General features: G+C 45.5%; 1 protein-coding gene across 2 annotated transcripts in view; it reads right to left on the reverse strand.

Moving 5' to 3' along the window:
* Positions 1-11,808, reverse strand: part of BFAR (bifunctional apoptosis regulator) — a 32,078-nt gene extending 20,270 nt beyond the window's left edge. For both annotated transcript variants that reach the window (XM_006049764.4, XM_025275467.3), the window contains exon 1: positions 11,599-11,808. The gene's annotated coding sequence lies outside the window, so the exon portion shown is untranslated. The remainder of the gene's footprint in view (positions 1-11,598) is intronic.
* Between the last annotated feature and the right edge of the window lie 1,163 nt (positions 11,809-12,971).

Genomic DNA, 12,971 nt, shown 5'->3' on the forward strand with positions numbered 1-12,971 from the left:
GGCTCAAGCTGCCCGGTGGCATGTGGAATCTTCCCAAACCAAGATCGAACTGGTGTCCCCTGCATTGGCAGGCAGATTCTTAACCACTGGACAAGGAAGTCTTATCTGTATTTTTAAGAAACATTTAAACATTTTCTGCTTTCCTCTGGGAAGTCTCTTCAAATTACTTGAGAGAGCTCATATATACAGGTTTTCAGAGAAAGGAATCATGATTTTGATAAAGCGATTCCTTTATTTGTCCAATACTAATTAAACAACTACCATGGGGACAGAGTTATACCAGGAAATAATCATTGGACCATTTTGAGCTACTGAGCATCACCAAGGAGCTGGGCACTGGTGGGCACTTGAAGTGCATTCACGAGCACATCGACATTCACTGTCGGAGGCAGGATACAGAGGCTTCTGGTGAGGGCTGCACAGGGGTGAGAAGAGATGGGCCTGATCTGGGTGCTGTTCTTGGTGCTTCCTGGGGAGCAGTGAGCGACACACCTGGAGATACAGGTCTGATACAGAGTCCTGTGTTCCATGCCTGGTTCATGACAGGTGGGCAGATGAGGGCACATAAAGGTTCTGGAGGCAAATGAAATCAGTAAAGCTGTGCTTGAGGAGTGGGCTTCCCTGGTAGTTCAGCTGGTAGAGAATCCACCTGCAATGCAGGAGACCCTGGTTAGATTCCTGGGTCGGGAAGATCCGCTGGAGAAGGGAGAGGCCACTCGTTCCAGTGCTTGAGGATGATAAATCTCATCAGGAAGGTGGGCTGGGCTGGGACAAGGTAGAAGGGAGGTGCTGTTACTTCTGCGACTATGGTGACAACCATGAAAGTGCAAAGAAAGCGATCAATCTATGCAAGAGATATTACAAGAGTTGTTTCTGAGCTTTGGTGACTAGAGAGAAGAATGATCAAAGAGGTTGTCTAGGTTCTAGAACTGGGGAAGTAGACGGGTCTGCTGATAGAAATGGGTCACAGCAGGGACTTTCCTCGTGGTCCTGTGGTTAACATTCTGCACTCCTGATGCAGAGGGCCCCGGTTCGATTCCTGGTCAGGGAACTAGATCCCACATGCTCCAACTAAGAGCCTGCATGCTGCAACTAAAGCTCTGGCACAACTGAATAAATAAATTTTTTTTTTAAAAATGAGTCCCTGTAAACTAATGCGGCCCAGCTTGAAAAGAAGGTAAGTCGAATTTTGGAAAAGTTGAGTTTGAGGTGATGACAAAATTTCCAAGAACTGCCTAGTGAGCGTGTGCAGATATGAAACTGTGGTTGTGCGGTTAGGGTGAGGCCAAGTGTATGGATCTCAAAGTCATTTGAAATGGCAACATATATGGAAATAAATCTCTCACAACCTTTTAAAACGAGAATGTACCAATAATTCTTAGTTTATCAGATCTGAAAGTTATTTCTCATGAGAGAAAATAAGGTAACAAAAGTGTATTTTAAAAGTCATGTTTGGAAAAGCTGAAGTGGCCACTAACTCTGTTTTTTAATTGTCTTCAACAAACTAGAAACTGCACGGACTTTGATTACTTCTTAGGAATTCTGTTCATTTCATTTTACTCTAAATTGAAAAACCGGAAGTTAACAGAGAAAGGGTGCACAACTTAACTGAATTCAACTGATCTTTTCTGCTATTTTTGTATAGGTATTTGGGTTTTTTTCCATTAAAGAAAGCAACAGGAAAGCAAAAGGAGGAAAGTGCCTCCTAGGTGATAAAAATGTAGCTCAGATACTAAAGTTCCAAGCTGTGGCCTTTTGACTTGGATAAACACACTGTCCTGCACTGCAAAGGCCTCTTTTGAGGATGTTTATGACGATTCTCTACAAACTCGGCAGACACAGCAAGGGGCTACAACTGAGAGCAGCTTTGCTGGCTGAGTTCCTTCACGGGGAAGTGTGTGTTAGACGCACCCACAGCCTGCTGCTCTTCCTGTCGCGGTCTCAGAGGAGTCTGGGGCATGTGGTTAGGACAGGGCAAGAAGCATTCCAGCCCCACTCCCAGTGCCCTGGCCACATGGAGACACTTAGGTTTGTGCTTAATCACTGCACGACAAGACCAGTGTTGATTACCTTGCTCAAAACAAATGGGGAAAATGCCTGAGTTGGGAAAGCCTGCAAAACTGCAAACAGAGACAAGCTAAAAACAACTGCCTGGATACCACAGAATTGAAGACCTCTGCTCTGAGTCACTCTGAAGAGCTGCGGTTTCTGGCAGTTGAAGCTGGCTCTTCAGCTGACGTCTGTGTACGTTCTTCAAGGGGTCAGGGCACACTCTGAAATCATGGGCCAAGTTTGTGTTTGTCTACACAAGCGTTTTCCTGAAGGAAATCTACATTTTTATTTACTCTCTTGGGGCTTCTCAGGTAGCACTAGGGGAAAAGAACCCTCCTGCCAGTGCAGGAGACATGGGTTCCATCCTTGGGTCAGGAAGAGCCCCTGGAGAAGGAAATGGCAACCCACTCTAGTATTGTCTGGAGGGCTACAGTCCATGGGGTCGCAGAGTCAGATATGACTGCAGCGGCTCAGCATGCACACATAGCATGCAAAGCGGACCAAGACCCAGATAAGGCTAAGAACCACTGATTACCCAGAGAGATAAGGGCTTTATTAATGTGACCCCCGCTGCTCCCCAGTGACCCAGCATTACTGTCAAGAGCAGCCATCCTCCTCGACTTGGAAGTTTCAACAGTGGCACCATCTTTTTTTTTTTTTTCTTCCGGCCGCATAGCATGTGGGATGGCCAGGGATCGAATCTGTACTGGAAGTGCAGAGTCAACCACTGGACCACCAAGTCCCAACATCTAGTCTTCAGACAGGCAATTTTCACGAGGTGCTTCTCTTTCTCCTTCCCCTCCCCCACTTTCTATTGAATTTGATGCCAGCATTTAAAACAATCTGATGTCAAAGAAAAATCCAGATTCCTGGCTGCTTCTGAAAATTCAGAAGATCTGGCAACCCTGGGCGCTCCTTGTGCGTGTTAAGAATCCACTGAAGCTGTGGATCTGAGCAGCTGCCCGCTTCAGAGGGAGCTGCAGTCGTCACCCAGCTGGTTTCCTTACTTCCATCAGCTGCCAGATTTCAGTGGATATTTCTGTTTTTCATAACTTGTTCCGTAAGGTGCTGCGTTCTGGGTCCAGCATGAGAGTGTGACATTTCTAAGTTGACTGGCCTTTTAGGCTAGAAAGCTTCTGGAGATCTATGGGCTTATAATTTTTCTCTTTCTCTGCTGTCGGGTGGTTACTTATTGCCGGGAAGGTGGTTACTTATGAGGTCTTCCTCACATTTTTCTACGTTACCCCTTCTATTCTGCTTTAGACTCAGAGGTGCAGGAGATTCCGTGTGTGAATGGCTGTGCATGAGGGCAGGTTGCTAAGTCGCGTCAGTCGTGTCTGACTCTGTGCGACCCCATAGACAGAAGCCTACCAGGCTCCTCTGTCCCCAGGATTCTCCAGGCAAGAACACTGGAGTGGGTTGCCATTTCCTTCTCCAATGCATGAAAGTGAAAAGTGAAAGTGAAGTCGCTTAGTTGTGTCCAACTCTTAGTGGCCCCATGGACTGTAGCCTACCAGGCTCCTCCGTCCATGGAATTTCCCAGGCAAGAGTACTGGAGTAGGGTGCCATTGCCTTCTCCAATGAGGGCAGGGGTCAAAAGTTTAAAAATCGTAAGCTGGCTTTATTCTCATTATATCCTCACAGACCTAGCACCTATTTATCAAATATTTCAGTAGAGGCCTTTAAAACACTTAATTTTTTGGAGGTCTTACCTATTCCTGGTTCTGAGGGACAGAGTAATACACCTCAGTTTTAAAATCAGAAGACAGATTCTGATTCCCGGCTTCACTACCAGCCATGAGATCAAAGGCAAATTATTCATCCTCCCCAAGGCTCACATCACCAGACATAAGCAAAGGGGTTACTGCTGCTGATCAGACAGGACTGGCCTCAGAATTAAGAGGACAGCACACGGGAAGCGCTCATGGTCCCTTCTTCTGCATCACGTTCCAGCGGGTGACATGTGTCAATCCATACAAGTCAAGAATTGCTGAGGTGGTGGCTTTCCCGCCCATGCCATATAACCAACTTACTCTACCATGTAACTTGTATTTATTAAAATGACCACACGTGCTTTTATTGCAAGACACATGGATGTTTTTTTAAATTTTATATTACGTTTTTGGCTGCATCTCACAGCATGTGGGATCTTAGTTCCCCAATGAGGGATTGAACCTGTGCCCTCCGCAGTGGAAGCACCCAGTCCTAACCACTGGCATGCCCGGGAATTCTCTACCCTGTAACTTTTTAACACCTGGAGAGACACGACTTCCTGAGTAGCACACCATCTTTAAAGTTGCCATGTCAAGAAATGGCATAAAATCTTAGAGAGCATTAATATGTGAAATATGACATGAATATAAGCACATGAACCAACGGCACAGCTGACATTTTCTAAATGTTCATGGGTGAGGGCTGTTGGCACAACAGATAGGAAACGATTGCTAGAAGATAATCATCACAAGATATCTATCACCCCAAAGCTATGCATGTTCTCCCCAAGAAATACCTAACTGACAGGGTACAACTGTCTGAAAATCCATGGCGGGAGAAAAAGAGCGGGACACATATAATGTCCCAACGATTCTATGGAACTAAAGACCCTGGAATGAATTTGGCTATTCCATCCCTGGAAGGCAAGTTGTTTGCCAAGTGCTTATCTATGGATTTATCCAGAGGCCTACTCTCCAGGAGGAGGCCGGGGCCCTGCCATAGCCTGCTTCATTCTTTAGTCCCTCAACTCACACTGAAGAAAATTAATATAATGACTTTTATTGAGTTTATTGAAGAAGAATGCATTAATTTTCAGTTTAAGAATTTTTATACCTTAGCTTCTGAAGACCTCACTATGTGATGACCGTTAATTCTTCAGAAAGCGAAATTATCAAGCTGCTTAGTTCAGTGAAATTATGGTTCTACTTCTTCACTCAACAAAACACTGACTGTGACCGTAATACATACCGAACGTTTTAGGAATAAGTCTTTGAAGAGCTAATGTATTGGGATTCCAGCCTGAAAAATGTGATCTCAATTATTTCTTAGCAGAGATGTTGGCTGCAAGAATACAAAGATTTTGGCTTTAGACTGGTCTCTAGTTAGGTTATTTCTTCTCATCACATACTGCCCAACAACAGAGAATAATGACAATTGCTAATATTGATTGAGCCCTTATATAATATGAGAGGTATAATAATCTTATGGGATAATTATTATTATCATCTCCATTTTACTGACGAGAAACTGGAGACCTAACTGGTATACGACAGAGTCCGGTTTTTTGTTTTGTTTTTTCAAACAACACAAATTTCTTTTCTTTCTTACTTTTTCTGTTTTTTGGCTGCACGGTGGAGCATGTGGGATCCTAGTTCCCCGACCAGGGATCAAACCCATGCCTCCTGCAGTGGAAGCCAGGGAATTCCAGGTCAGGTTTTAAATCATGGTCTCATGTAAAGCCTGTCCTCGTACACTACGCCAGTCTAAGCCACAACATAGAGGCGCCCCTGCGAGGCTGAGAAATTCAAACCAGAATCTGACAGTACTGCATTTCGGAACGAGAACTGCAGCTTGAGGCTGTTAGGGTGACCATGCTCTTCCACCTAGGAGATAAACAAGCAGAAATATTCACGAGAAGTAGGGGTGATGGTGTTTGGGTGTACCTCATTTCTGGCACCCCAAGTCCACCCCCAGGGACACCACTTAGACACTAGCAGAACACTACAGAAATTATCAAATGTCCAAAGACCAAACACACCCATTTCTAGTAATTATGAGATACACAGAAATGAGTCCAAATGTAAGCAAAGCAAAGATCAGAAGTGGCAATAAAAAGAGAATGTGGTAAATACTTCTTGCAGGTGGTGGAAACTGGCTTTCATTAACATAAAAGAAGAACTTCCAGGCTCTTATTGTATAAAACTCTGTATTTTTCCAACTTCAAAGAGACAGACTTTCTTTCTCAACAGGGTCAGGAATCACTAGAGCAAAGGTAGCCAGCCAGCTCATGGGTTAGGTCCGTCGGTACAATTGATAGAAAACAACTGCTAGGAAATAATTATCACAAGATATCTATCACCCCAACTGTATGTATATTCTCCCAAAGAAATACCTAACAGGGTACAACTGTCTGAAAATCCATGGGGGAAAAAAAAGACCTGGGACACATATACTGTCCCAATGATTCTATGTAACTGGACACTGACTTGCTGCCCACACTCGGAGGCCCTGTGATTTACTGCTCTGGAGTGCTGTTGTGCAAGACAAGAGCACACAGCGAAGGGTCTGTGTGCCTTATCTTGTGTGAAACACTGGTGACGTCCAATAATTTAGAAAGTGATCAAAAACTACTGGTGGTCACCACTAATCCACACCTTAGCTACTGGTTTTTAAACTATCCCATTATGACTCACGCATTTCTAAACTCATGAATCCTTTTCAGGTTTTGCACACTGCTGCTTGAGCAACCTGTGCCTCTCCAACCAGATCCTGAGCTCTTGAAGGTCAGGAACCAAGTCAGAGAATTCTATCATTGTACCTGAGAGTGACTGGCACAAAGCTGAGTTCTAGTTATTTGGAGCTGAGAATAGAACCCACAAACCTTTGATTTCTATCATAGAAATTTCTTAGAACCTCTGTTGGAATCACCCCAGAAATTTGGTAAATTCAAACAAAGATATCTGGCAGAGAGGACCAGGAATCCTCCTTTTAAAGAAGCCCCTTAGAATATTCTTTACAAAAAAAAAAAAGTTACTTTTAATTGAAGGATAATTGCTTTACAATATTGTGTTGGTTTCTGCCATACATCAACATTAATCAACCATAGATTACGTATGTTCCCTCCTTCTTAAACCTCCCCCCCACTTCTCACCCTATCCTGCCCCTCTAGCTTGTCACAGATCTTATTTACATGGATGTTTGGGAACTGAGAGCTGTTACATACAAATAAACACTTACAATCCTAAATATATGTTTCACATAAGGTGAGGCAAGACAGTAACGAAATCAAGCTTAAATAACATTTCCAACTTCATTTCCTCCCCTCTCAATCCTTCCTCTCACCACAGTCCCAATCACCCTCCCGGAGCAAAATCCTGATTAAGTCCTTCTTTTACTCAAAACCTTCCCAACCGTGAGAGTATAAAACCCACAGTCATTAAGGATCTTTATGGCCCAGCTGCAATCAACAGAACTTTTTAACTAAGAGCACGGACTCTGCAGCCAGAATGACTGCATTCAAATCCCAATGATTCCAATTATTAGGTTGTGTTAACCTCGGCAAGTTACTTAACCTGTCTGTGTCTCAGTTTCTTAATCCGTAAAATGGGGATATGGGTAGTACCTGCCTGATAGGATTGTTGACAGGATTAAATGAATTAATGTACGTATGGCACTCAGAATAGTGCCTGGCACACAGTAAGTGCAATTAAGTGTCCGTTTTTACTATTTTCCTGATCACCTCCTGCTACTCACCTACTCATAGGTTATACTCTAGTCGCACCTATTAATTCCTGCCGTTTCCCCACATTGTTCTATCTATAACACAGATACACACCATCTCTGGGTCAAAAGTGTCCAACTGACAAGACCCAAATCAACCATCACTTGAAAATCTTTAATGACTAACCTTCCTCATAGCTCATATTAATCCTTCCTGCCTCTGTGCACTAATGTAACTTTCATTTGTGCATGTTTTCTCATCTCCTAGACTATGATTTCCCTGGAGACGTTAGTATAATTGAAATAGTACCGTTTTAAGAGTGACACAGTCCATCTATCTCCTCTGAGCCTCTATTTGCCATTTCTAAGCTCAGGATAGTAACAATTCCTTTGAAGGAAGCTTAAATGACTAATTTCTATCTACAGATAGTCGGAAAATCTGCTGTGTGATTGATTGGCATTAGCAATTATTAATAGTGGTGTTTATTTAGTGCCAGCTAGGTAGCCACCAGGGTGGCTCAGAGGTTAAAGTGTCTGCCTGCAATGCGGGAGACCTGGGTTCGATCCCTGGGTCGGGAAGATCCCCTGGAGAAGGAAATGGCAACTCACTCCAGTATTCCTGCCTGGAGAATCCCATGGACGGAGGAGCCTGGTGGGCTACAGTCCACGGGGTCGCAAAAAGTCGGACGCGACTGAACGACTTCACTCATTCACTCAGGTAAGTAGTACCGGTGCCAAATACCAGAACTTCAAAACAACAACAACAACAACAACTGCCCTGGAGCAGCACAATTTTCCCATCAAGTTTATAGAGATATGCAGGGAAACACTGAGCACATGGGTTTGTATATCCCTAGGCGGGCTTGTTTATAAGCCAGCTGTGACAAAAACAAACCCAACCCAACCCAACCCACACTTGCATTCTTGCGGGTCAGCTCTGGGACGTGCTCCAGGAGAGGGAGGTAGTAAAACTCCTTCCCATTGGCATCGAAGCAGGGCAAAGACTAATAGAGTTTTGCCAAGAAAATGCACTGGTCATAACAAATACCCTCTTCCAACAACACAAGAGAAGACTCTATACATGGACATCACCAGATGGTCAACACCAAAATCAGATTGATTATATTCTTTGCAGCCAAAGATGGAGAACCTCTATACAGTCAGCAAAAACAAGACCAGGAGCTCGCTGTGGCTCAGACCATGAACTCCTTAACGCCAAATTCAGACTGAAATTGAAGAAAGTAGGGAAAACCACTAGACCATTCAGGTATGACCTAAATCAAATCCCTTATAATTATACAGTGGAAGTGAGAAATAGATTTAAGGGCCTAGATCTGATAGAGTGCCTGATGAACTATGGAATGAGGTTCGTGACATTGTACAGGAGACAGGGATCAAGACCATTCCCATGGAAAAGAAATGCAAAAAAGCAAAATGGCTGTCTGGGGAGGCCTTACAAGTAGCTGTGAAAAGAAGAGAAGCAAAAAGAAAAGGAGAAAAGGAAAGATAAAAACATCTGAATGCAGAGTTCCAAAGAATAGCAAGAAGAGATAAGAAAGCCTTCTTCAGCGATCAATGCAAAGAAATAGAGGAAAACAACAGAATGGGAAAGACTAGGGATCTCTTCAAGAAAATCAGAGATACCAAAGGAACATTTCATGCAAAGATGGGCTCGATAAAGGACAGAAATGGTATGGACCTAACAGAAGCAGAAGATATTAAGAAGAGAGGGCAAGAATACACAGAAGAACTGTGCAAAAAAGATCTTCACGACCCAGATAATCACGATGGTGTGATCACTCACCTAGAGCCAGACATCCTGGAATGTGAAGTCAAGTGGGCCTTAGAAAGCATCACTACAAACAAAGCTGGTGGAGGTGATGGAATTCCAGTTGAGCTATTCCAAATCCTGAAAGATGATGCTGTGAAAGTGCTGCACTCAATATGCCAGCAAATTTGGAAAACTCAGCCGTGGCCACAGGACTGGAAAAGGTCAGTTTTCATTCCAATCCCAAAGAAAGGCAATGCCAAAGAATGCTCAAACTACTGCACAATTGCACTCATCTCACACACTAGTAAAGTAATGCTCAAAATTCTCCAAGCCAGGCTTCAGCAATATGTGAACCGTGAACTTCCTGAGGTTCAAGCTGGTTTTAAAAAGGCAGAGGAACCAGAGATCAAATTGCCAACATCCGCTGGGTCATGGAAAAAGCAAGAGAGTTCCAGAAAAGCATCTATTTCTGCTTTATGGACTATGCCAAAGCCTTTGACTGTGTGGATCACAATAACCTGTGGAAAATTCTGAAAGAGATGGGAATACCAGACCACCTGATCGGCCTCTTGAGAAATGTGTATGCAGGTCAGGAAGCAACAGTTAGAACTGGACATGGAACAACAGACTGGTTCCAAATAGGAAAAGGAGCACATCAAAGCTGTATATTGTCACCCTGTTTATTTAACTTGTATGCAGAGTACATCATGAGAAACGCTGGACTGGAAGAAACACAAACTGGAATCAAGATTGCCGGGAGAAATATCAATAACCTCAGATATGCAGATGACACCACCCTTATGGCAGAAAGTGAAGAGGAACTCAAAAGCCTCTTGATGAAAGTGAAAGAGGAGAGTGAAAAAGTTGGCTTAAAGCTCAACATTCAGAAAATGAAGATCATGGCATCCGGTCCCATCACTTCATGGGAAATAGATGGGGAAACAGTGGAAACAGTGTCAGACTTTATTTTTCTGGGCTCCAAAATCACTACAGATGGTGACTGCAGCCATGAAATTAAAAGACGCTTACTCCTTGGAAGTAAAGTTATGACCAACCTAGATAGCATATTCAAAACCAGAGACATTACTTTGCCAACAAAGGTTTGTCTAGTCAAGGCTATGGTTTTTCCTGTGGTCATGTATGGATGTGAGAGTTGGACTGTGAAGAAGGCTGAATGCTGAAGAATTGATGCTTTTGAACTGGGGTATTGGAGAAGACTCTTGAGACTCCCTTGGACTGTAAGGAGATCCAACCAGTCCATTCTGAAGGAGATCAGCCCTGGTATTTCTTTGGAAGGAATGATGCTAAAGCTGAAACTAAAGACTCTGATGCTGGGAGGGATTGGGGGCAAGAGGAGAAGGGGACGGCAGAGGATGAGATGGCTGGATGGCATCACTGACTCGATGGACGTGAGTCCGAGTGAACTCCGGGAGTTGGTGATGGACAGGGAGGCCTGGCGTGCTGCGATTCATGGGGTCGCAAAGAGTCGGACACGACTGAGCGACTGATCTGATCTGATATGATTGGCGTTTCAGAGCGTGTCATCAAGACCATCTACAAGGTCTGGCCAAGGACTGGCCAATGGGCTTCGGTGGGAAGGACCCAACGAGGACTACGGAGGGCAGGACAGCACCTGGTTCCTTCTCCCCACCAAAGTTGGAGGGCCGCCTTCTGCCCCGCCAAAGATCTCCTATCAGACACGGCCTGATTCTCTTTTGCCTTTTTTTTTTTATTATTATTACAGAGAACTCTATTTTGCATAAGTCCAGATTTCTAAGCCATGAAGTCACAATCACAAGAGCTGGGAGTGTGACTCTGGGTTTCACTTTTCCTTTCGGCGAGTCCCTTATACTCTTTTAAAACGGGTTCATTCGTTCAGCCCTGGGGCCAGAACGCACCCGGCTCGTTAGATCTGAAGCCCAGTCTGGGGTCTATCAGGAGCCCGGTCAATTCTGCACGCGCTGTCGCAGGCTGTGACCCGCGCTCCCGGGGGCAGGGTCCCGGTCATCTCCCTCCGAGGTGTGAGGCAGCCACGTCCTCTCCGTCTCGCCCTGGGGAGGGTGGAGGCGGAAATCCAGAAACTACAGGCTCGGACTGTGACCCGGGAGAGAACACACGTGAGGTCCAGTAACCGGCTTGCCGACGTGGGGCTCTCGGGAAAGATGGAGAAGCTGGCCAAGTAGGGGTCCACGCCTCAAAGCTAGGGCTGAGGCTGCACAGAACCCAGGTCTGGGAGGGGAGATCCCGCCCACCTCCTCCGACCCCGTCCTCCACCTCCTCCTTCCACACCCTAAGTCGAGCCCGGCCGCACCCTGGCTACCCTCCGCCAAGCCGCTTCTTACCTCCGCGCTCATGGCCAACCTGGCCGTCGACCCCTTCCTGGGCCCCTTCGCGGACACAGAGGAAGAGGTAGCAGCTCCACTTCCGGAAATAACCTTGGACTCTCTGCGGAGGAGGGTACCCCGCCGGCCCGCGACCATAGAGGAGAGGCCGCAGTTGTTCCCCAACCTCCTGAACCCTGCGCCCTCCCCGCTGCCTAGAGCGGCCACTCCCGCGCCTGGGGGTCCGCGCAGGCGTACTACCTCTAGCCCCGCCCCTTCCTCTTGGGTGGACAGACCTTGAGCGGAGGGCGTTACACCCTGAAGGTGCTCCCGCGGGGTGTGTGTTTTGTTAACTGCGGGAAGCAGCTTTGCCCGGAAATTAAAATAATATTACAAGACCGTACTGTACTCGCCACGATTTTTTTTTGGCGGTTACATTGTATGCAGAAATCAGAGCACCGTCGCTATATTTCCATTTGCAGTATTAAGAATCGGATTATTAAAATATCTTTCTTATCGCCACGTTTTTTTCTCACCCAGCGTCTTGGTTCGTTAAACTGTGCTGTGGTGTGCTTAGGCGCTTAGTCGTGTCCGACTCTTTGCGACCCCGTGGACTGTAACCGCCAGGCACCTCTGTCCATGGGGACTCTCCAGGCGGAAATACTGGAGTGGGTTGCCATGCACTCCGCTAAGGGATCCTCCCAACCCGGGGATCGATCCCAGGTCGATCCCTGCTGCTGCTACTGCTGCTAAGTCGCTTCAGTCGTATCCGACTCTGTGCGACCCCATCGATGGCAGCCCACCAGGCTCCCCCCTCCCTGGGATTCTCCAGGCAAGAACACTGGAGTGGGTTGCCATTTCCTTCTCCACAGGTCGATACCTAGATGGTAGTTATCAAAGGCTGGCGGGTTCTTCACTGTCTGAGCCACCAGTTAAGAATTCATTCTGATTATCTGCTTTAAGTCACTGGCCTGGAGATTGATAAAACTGATCATTTTCCCCGCTAGTAATCAAATGTGCAAAGAGTAAAAAGACTGATAGTTCTGTGCTAGTGCCAGGAGTGTACGAACTCATTTTCTGGAGGATAGTCTGGCAATAGGCAGCACCATATTTTTAACATTGCAGTGAAAGATACATGACAAAATTTACCATTTTAACTATTTTCGAGTGTGCAATTCACTGGCACTAAGTGTATCCACATTATTGTGCAAGCATGACTCACATCCATCTCTAGGACTTTATCATCTTCCCAAACTGGAAATTCATATTCATTCAACAATTCTCAATAGTTTTCCCCAGCCTCTGATAACTACCATCTAGGTACCACATGTAAATGGGATCATACAGTGTTTATCTGGTGACTGGCTTATTTCACCCACCATAGTGTTCTCCAG

The sequence above is a fragment of the Bubalus bubalis genome, chromosome 24 (genome assembly GCF_019923935.1).
Source record: "Bubalus bubalis isolate 160015118507 breed Murrah chromosome 24, NDDB_SH_1, whole genome shotgun sequence".
NCBI lineage: Eukaryota > Metazoa > Chordata > Mammalia > Artiodactyla > Bovidae > Bubalus > Bubalus bubalis.